The following is an 8,653-nucleotide window of genomic DNA, read 5'->3' as shown; positions in this document are numbered from 1 at the left end:
ATAAAATAAGCCAAATTAGTGGCAAATCTTAAATCAATGTCCGCTAAATATTCCATCAGCCCCCGGAGCGCAGCAGAGAGGACCTGAGTGTGGTCACGGACACTCATGGTCAGTTATGGACCTGCCAGCCTAAAGCCAGGATGATGTCAGGCGGCAGGATCCCGGCTGCCTTTCCCCGATGTTAGACGTGAATTTAGCACCTGAGTCCTCTTCAGACTCGGCTAACTGATGGAATTGTCATCATCATAAAAATCTGAGATAACATCAAACAGCACTAAAGAGTTGCAGCAGAGAGCGTCAGTAGTTTCTAATAACATCCTCTGTGCATATTTAGCTTTGGTGTGTAAACACGCTGCAGTGAACAGACTGTCAGGCGCACAGAGCGCACTGAGACGCAGATCTGCATTCTCACCGCTGACTGAAGCCACCATTCTGGTGAGGTGTGAAGCATAGTCCGTATGACCGCTGTAAACACTGCGTGACACTCGTGCGTAGTGCTGCACGGCTGCTCTGGCTCTGCAGAGGAAAACGCCAGTGGAAGGATCAGAGAGTGTCCGTGAAGACTTCCTGGCCCATGATGATGACTGGCTAATACTTCGATTTAGATCCCCAAGAGTCGTGCTCTTGGACCTGTGTGCTGAACTGGGTCCAGCATTAGAGAGACCAACCTGGCGGAACCGTGCCATCCCGTACAAATACAAATAGTGTTTGTGGCAGCCAGCTGTTGGCAGCGGGAGCCGACAGGTGTGTCTGATGGGATCAACAATATATAATGTTTACCTTTCTACCTACACTCTTTGTTTAGAATAATATATAAAACTCTGGGTTTTCTTTTGTTTCTGAACCAGCTGCATCAAACAATCTGTAGGCTACTTTCTAACTTCCACCTCACAAGCGCCTCGATTGCTGAATCAGAAAAACTCTCTTCCTCTTCTTTGACCTCGACTGGTCTGACCTGGTGTTCTGGTCTCACTGTCTGTGTTCTGGTCTGGTCTCACTGTCTGTGTTCTGGTCTCACTGTCTGTGTTCTGGTCTGGTCTCACTGTCTGTGTTCTGGTCTGGTCTCACTGTCTGTGTTCTGGTCTGCCCTGGTGTTCTGGTCTGGTCTCACTGTCTCCTGTGACAGAGACTCAGTCAGACGAGGACTCTCCTCCCTGTGAAACTAAAGCCAGCTGAATGAGCTGTGTTCCAGTAAAGCTCCACCTCTTCCTGTACACAGATCTACACTGAGGACAGCACGTGATGATCAGAGCAGAGAGCAGGCGGACGGCCAGAGAGACGGTCTACCTGGACATGGATCACCTGTTGCTGCTGCTGCTGCTGCTGCTGTGGAGCTCAGGTAGGACTTTAAACAGCACGTGTTAGAATTCAGATCTCTTTACTGGATCAGGGAGAAAACCAGTATGAAAGGCTGTTCAGGGTGAAAACACTGAAAGACCTGCACAGTATTTAGGTGGCCTGGAGATATTTAGAGATCTAGCTGGAGGAGAGGAATTCAGCTGAAGAGCCACATATTCAAAAGAACAGGAAACTAAATGGCAGCTCCCCGTCCTTTCTGATGCTCGCTAGCTTCACTCATAAAGCTGAAGTATCTGGGTCTAACCAAGTCTCAGCTAAAAACAGGATATTAGATCGTTGCTGATGATAAACTCACTGATTAAAAATGTTTCTTCCTGTCAAAGAGCTGACGTACAGCTACATTTAAGGCACTAAGACCTTATCTGATCCAGTTTATGAAGTGTGAACATTTTCAGTATTTTCCCCCTAAACGGCCTCTCACAGAACAAACTGCTCACAAAAAGAGTTTTTTGGACTCTCTAATTAGAAACTGCTTCTTCCAACTGAGAAACACTGTACATCCAAACTAAGAGCTCTGGTGTCAGAGGTTGAATTTGAGAGGATCATTCATGCTTTTATTTGGTCTCCTTTAGATCACTGTAACTGTCTTTTCACTTGTTTGAATAAGAACTCTGCTGCAAGGCTTCTAACTCACATGAACAAAAGAGCGCACATCACAGCTGTTTCACCATCACTTCACTGGTTACCAGTCCAGTTTAGAGTTCAGTCTGTCTGTCCCCACTCTTTCAGCTGAGGAGAGTTTCTTTAACAAATGGATTATTGAACTTTAATGTTATCAATATTTAATCATTTCTCTATATTACTAAAATAATCGTGGCCACTTTTATTGGGAATAAGTAAAGTTGTACCTGTAATTCAGAAGTAACGTGGCTGCATGCACTAATATCAAGGACTGCAGTATTAGCAGCAACATGTACTTTATCCAGGTTTCAGGTATATCAAATACCTTCTGACACTAGTGCGCTCATTTTAATGTTCCAGTCAGAAGAAAACACATTTCCAATCTCATGCAGGTTTTGTATCATGCTGATGAAGTGTCAGGTGTTCAGTAGGGCTGGACCCCAATATTCAAATATTCGATCGTTTGGTACGTTCGATTTTTAATTTTGAGGTTCGAATGTTAAGTTCACGTCAAAGGGAAAACAAAATGAAGCCCTGAGCTGTGTGAGAGCACTTTAACTGAGTGATGAGAGCAGCAGTGTGGCAGTTCTGGGTTATTGCTTCATTTCATTACAGATCAAAGAAAGTCAAATAGCCTACATTTTAAATGAATCAGTAGCCTAAACTGTAGGCTACAACAAACTAACAACAACATAATGAACACATTTAAATCATTGTATTAGGCCGAGTGAAGAAGAACATGTAGTAGTAGTTATCTCTCCCCCATCAGCTTCTCCCTCACTCGTGTCTTTGCCAGAACCTCCTGGGCATTTATCCTTCTTTTGATGTTCTGCTTATATCTATAAAATCCGTAGCTGTAGCTCGTGACAGCCAGCTTTAAACAATCAGCATAACGCGACCGCTGGATCCAGCTATAAAAGAATAACAGAAAAAACAATGTGGCAGTTATTTACATTCAGGTTTTTGGTGTTTGGGTTTAAATAAATGACATTTTCACCATCAATAGATGCAGAAAAGAAGCCAGAAACTGGTGCAGAAAAATTCCCCTCCAGTGTTGAAGCTAAACCTATGCTCATGCACTTCAACAACAAAATGACTTCATTAATTCATTTGTGTTTGTGCTGCAGCCTGATTTCTGTGTGAAATATTTCAGGTCCTGTTTTTCTTCTTTTAATCTTGATTATTAAACATCCATATCTCAAATTACTAGAATATTAGAATAAAGAACAGACCTCAGCCTGTGGAGCTGCTGATATGAAGCCCAGGTTGCTCTGATAGCGGCCTGCAGCTCGTCTGGATTGTTGGTTTGGTGTCTCTCACTTTCTTCTTGAAGGCTGGTGGACCAACACCAGCAGAGGACATGACATCACTGTGAAACTTCACACTGGACTTCAAGCAACTTTACTTTTATCGCCATATATGTCAGAGGTCGCACGCCTCTGGAGCAACGAGGGTTTAAGTGTCTTGCTCAGGGACACATTGGTGTCTCACACTGGATTCGAACCCGGGTCTCTCACACCAAAGGCATGTGTCTTATACACTGGGCCACCACCACCGCCATTGGATTCTGTGTACCAAATACGTTGACTAGACATTAACAGACAACAGTGGTCATATTTAAATTCTCTGACCAAAGAGACAGTTCAGTAGTTGTTGGATATTGACAGACATGTCGCTACCATCCCTACCTGTTTCTATGCCCTTAAACAAACACCGCTGACTTACTTTGGATGTCAATTCACAATCTCACCAAAAAGCCACACATGTTAACTTCAGCACCTCTCCTAAAGTGCAGCTCACAGTCCCACACAGAGCAGGCTGGCTTCAGTTTTCACATGTTTATATTCCAAAACTCTAGCAGCTACGTTTCCACTCGCTCACAGTGCAAACACAGAGCTGCTGCACAGTCACACCTGACCAGTGTTGGGGGTAACACGTTACTGTAATCACATTACTTCTGTCTGGAACGCATCACTGTTGATAACTTCAGTAATCACATCTCAAAATCATCTCGTCACTTGTGAACTGGTTCTTGAACTATCTGCATAACGGGAGGAGAGAAAAATAAATCAAACGCCCCTTTTCATGAATGTTTCCGACCTCTCAGACTTCAGCAGCAGCTCACGAGGACGCAGAAATTGCAGAGCTGCCAAAGAAGTCTTTGGAGGGGTGGAGGTATTACTTCATATTGTTGGTGAAAGCACAGCGATACCCACTGGTGCGCCTGTGGCGAGGCTCTTTAGCCTGGGCAGTCTCGTGCTGACTCCGAGGAGGAACAGGTTGTCTGACAAACGATTTGAGAGACTCCTGCCCAGGGAGCGAACTACGGGGGAGCCAGGGGCTCCTTTCTAAATTCTTCCCTCTCACGGAGAAAAGAAAGGTCGCAAACACAGCCGCAGCCGTTGTGTCAAGCTTAATTGTAGCAAAAAGGCTCCATCTGATAATAATAATAGCCTAATTATTATTATTGTAATAAGACAAACATGATTCTGTCACAGTCGCTCAGGCCTACATGCTTCAGCTGTTAATGAGTCAGCAGTAAGAATCACAGTCTTCATTATCTAAAATATAAATGTTTCCAATGAAATGTCCAAATAAAGTTCTAAGCTTTATAGCACTGTACTCTAGCCTTGTTCTTCTCTTGACAAATGTTGGGCTGATGTTCACAACTCTGTTGTCACTTTGTATTAAAGAGCAGAAAAGAGAGATCCTGTGTTTGTCCTCATCATAATAAGGATTTGTGTTGATCTGAGCAGATATGAGGTGGAACTTTATATTGTTACTGTGCATCACAGGTGATGTTACGCAGTAATCCAAAAGTAATGTAACTAGTAGTGTAACTAGTTAGTTTCTGCAGTGAGTAATCTAGTAAAGTAAGTAACTAGTAATGTGTAATCCATGACCTTTTCTGAGTAACTACCCCAACACTGCACCTGACACAGCAATGCTCTCACTACAATCCTCCCTCTGTAAGAAGCCTGAATAGAAAGCTCTTCTAGAAAAGTCCAGTGCTGGTTTGAACAGACCTCTGCGCTCTAACTCAGACCTCATGAAGTCAGATAAGACTGGGGGCCAATCTGCTGGCTCATTTGGTGGAGCAGCAACTGTTCCATTAGAGTCTGAGCTGCTTGTATCTGATGCTGGCTGCACATCTCTGGCTGTGCTCGTACTGGCTGATGATCCAGCATCTAATCTGACAAACGGCACCACAGCCCCTGTAAATTCTAGATATTTTCTATATATTAATATTATCAGCTGCATCAGGCCCATTCAAACTGGCTTTTCAGATATATAATATTTATAAAATGACTGGGCTGAATATGTGCTGCTTATTATTTACTGACATGTGCATCCATATTGCCCAGTCTGTCCAGCTAATCAACATTTTAATAGTCAGTGTGAATCCACTGCTTCCCATCATGCATCAGTCCAGAGTTGTAACTAAACTTCACTGTCTTGTTTTTAAATGATGTATGAGGAGTGCCCTCACATCCTGTCTGGACTGGTCCACAGATGTTTCTTGCTGAATGCGTGAGTTTAATTTAAACCAGCGCTGCTCAGCTGCTTAGCAGGACAGACAGACAGACAGATTCACTGCAGCTGAACATTAGGCTGAGTGTCATTTAGTTTTTTCTCTCCTCGTGCCTAGAAGGACAGTCCCTCTTCATCCTCTCATCAAACATTCACGTTCACCTTTGACAGGAAAGTGAGGCGGGGCCGTCCAGCTCTGTGCTGGACTGTCACTGCGTATGTCGTGTCGCATCAGCTGGCTGAAGTTGATTCGCGCTGAGTCGGCTTTATCAGTTTTGTTTTTCAGTGCTGCTCCACTCAGGTGCTGCACAGGCGACTAATACCAATGTAACGAGGTCTGGTGCAGAATGTAATATGTGACATTTGGTTTTGAAATGTAGTGAAGTGAAAGTAAAAAGTTGCAACAACTAAAAATACTCAAGTAAAGTACAGATACTGAAAAAAACTACTTAAGTACAGTAACAAAGTATTTGTACTTTGTTACTTTCCACCACTGATCTCACCTACAGTAAACTGGTAAAATGAGTCCAGAGGGAGTTCACTGAGATGTTTCTGAGCTGATAGAAAGTTCTTTACAAAACAACCTGATTGTTCTTTCTGTCCACGGCTGTGCTCCAATCACAGGACTCCAGGCTGAAGGACGACACACCTCAACAGGTAAAGAGAGAAAGAAAAGAGAAAGAAAGAATCACAGAAGCAGAATCAGTTTAGTCTCTGGAATTCACTTCTTTACTGATGACTCTCTGGTTTCTGTTCAGAGCCTGTCAGGTTGGTGGGAGGAGCCAGTCGCTGTGCAGGAACACTGGAGCTGAAACATCAGGGAGACTGGAGACCAGTGAGTGGCCCTGTCTCTGTCTGGACCCTGAAGGCAGCAGCTGTTGTCTGTAGAGATCTGGACTGTGGCTCTGCTGTTTCTGTAAGAGAGAGAGAGGAGTCCTCAGACAGACCTGTGTGGTGGATCAGCTCTGTCTGTGTTCAGTCTGGATCTGTTCTGAGGGAGTGTGTATCATCATCTTCCTCTTCCTCCATCCTGGATCTCACCTGCTCAGGTAAGCCCCAGATGTATAAAGATGTGTTCTGTTGTTAATGATGAACTGATGTTGGAGTTGTGCTGAGTCCAGTTTGAATCACTGAATTGTTGTTTCATGACATGTTTTTATTTTGTCTCTGGTGTCTTTATCTCTGTTTCATCTTCTATTATCTCTCCAGACTCTGTCAGGCTGCTGGACGGGACTAGTCTGTGCTCAGGCAGACTGGAGGTGAAGTCTAACCAGTCTAACCAGTCTAACCAGTGGTGGTCCTCAGTGTGTGAAGCTGACTTTGACCAGCAGGATGCAGAGGTGGTCTGTAGGGAGCTCGGCTGTGGGGCTCCTTCAGTCCTCCAGGGGGCGCTCTATGGAGAAGTGGAGGCTCCGATGTGGACCAAAGAGTTCCAGTGTGGAGGCCATGAGTCTGCTCTCCTGGACTGTAGAAGCTCAGGCTCAGCTAGAAACACCTGCTCACCTGGAAAAGCTGTTGGACTCACCTGCTCAGGTAGAAGAGGAGCTGCAGCTTTGATTTGGTTCATTTCTGTTCTGATGAAACTCACTTTATTGTTTTACTGATGACTCTCTGGTTTCTGTTCAGAGCCTGTCAGGTTGGTGGGAGGAGCCAGTCGCTGTGCAGGAACACTGGAGGTGAAACATCAGGGAGACTGGAGACCAGTGAGTGACTCTGTCTGGACCATGAAGACAGCAGCTGTTGTCTGTAAAGATCTGGACTGTGGCTCTGCTGTTTCTGTAGGACAGAGAAAGGAGTCCTCAGACAGACCTGTGTGGAGGATCAGGTCTGACTGTGTTCAGTCTGGATCTGCTCTGAGGGAGTGTGCATCATCATCTTCCTCTCCCTCCATCCTGGATCTCACCTGCTCAGGTAAGCCCATCAGTGACATCATCTATGAGAGTAATGTCTCCAGTGTGTCCTCTCCTCTGTCTGCAGCACCTCTCTCTCTCTCTCCACTGCACAAATCTCTCCAACACAACACTGTCAATGTTGGAGACCCACCACTTTTCAACACAAAGTGATGGACGTTCCCATGCGAGCAGTAATGTCACAGTTAATATCGTGGGACATTATTGCAGCAAAACAAAACAAAAAGTTTAAAACTTGACAGGTGTGACAGAGGAAACTCTGCAGAGGAAACAGAATTCAACTTTTAGCATTTGAAATGTTTAGACGCTCTGATGGAGCTCAGGACTGATCAGGAGGACGGCTGCTTTACTCCGAACAGTGTCTCTGTATGAACCTGGACTGTGTGAGACCTTTTGGATGTGTTTTTCAAAACACAGCATATTATTTAACATTAGATCCTGATGATCCGGTCGGCTTGTCTGGAGATTTAAATATGAAGTTATGCTGCTGTGGCTCGTGTGTAAATGCGCACAGCGTCTCTCTTCATGGGGAGACGCTTCACCCTGTTTCACCCACCCTGAAATTGGCTAAACGTATTTTTCACCCAAAACTCTGCCTGCAAACAGCGGTGCTCTCAGTTAATGCATGCACAACATTGTCATGTGCTTCAGGTGTAATCACATAGGTGTCATTTGCACTGGGGACATGTCCCCACCACTTTTTTAAAGCATTTGCTAAAAGTTTTCTGAAAATTAGCTTGCAACATGAAATGTTAGGCTAAAAAACAAATACAAATTCTATGAGAACTACATGCACAATAGAAAAGCTTGAAAGCAATGTAAATATAGAAGAAACAGATCTGCCTTGTCCAACAAAAGTAACTTTAAAGCTAAAAAAACAAGCTGCTGATTACTGCATCCATCCATCCATCCATCCATCCATCCATCGTCAACCACTCATCCTGCAGGGTCGCGGGGGGCTGGAGCCAATCCCAGCTGACATCGGGCGAAAGGCGGGGTACACCCTGGACAGGTCGCCAGTCTATCGCAGGGCCTGATTACTGCATATTGTTTCCCTTCATATAAATAAAGACATTTCCACCATAAATTGGTGCAGAAAATGTCTCCAGAATGCAGGAAATTAAGAGATTAATGCTCAAAATCATCTGGGGGAGAACCCCAAATCAAATAGCCGAATTCATCAGTAAATACTTCTTCTAAATTACATTAGAGTATCTTGTTGTCTTCTTCTC

General features: G+C 44.4%; 1 long non-coding RNA gene across 1 annotated transcript; it reads left to right on the top strand.

The window, feature by feature from the left end:
• The first annotated feature begins 1,064 nt into the window (after positions 1-1,064).
• On the top strand, positions 1,065-6,328 carry LOC119912803. The gene is made up of 3 exons (XR_005446255.1): positions 1,065-1,339; positions 6,136-6,168; positions 6,270-6,328. It is a non-coding gene; the product is annotated as an uncharacterized LOC119912803 (long non-coding RNA).
• The last annotated feature ends 2,325 nt before the right edge of the window (positions 6,329-8,653 follow it).

The sequence above is a fragment of the Micropterus salmoides genome, unplaced genomic scaffold (assembly GCF_014851395.1).
Source record: "Micropterus salmoides isolate LMB-PRFRI ecotype aquatic unplaced genomic scaffold, ASM1485139v1 Ms_hic_scaffold_2, whole genome shotgun sequence".
NCBI classification, from domain to species: Eukaryota; Metazoa; Chordata; class Actinopteri; order Centrarchiformes; family Centrarchidae; genus Micropterus; species Micropterus salmoides.
This window is presented reverse-complemented; position numbering and strand designations above follow the sequence as displayed.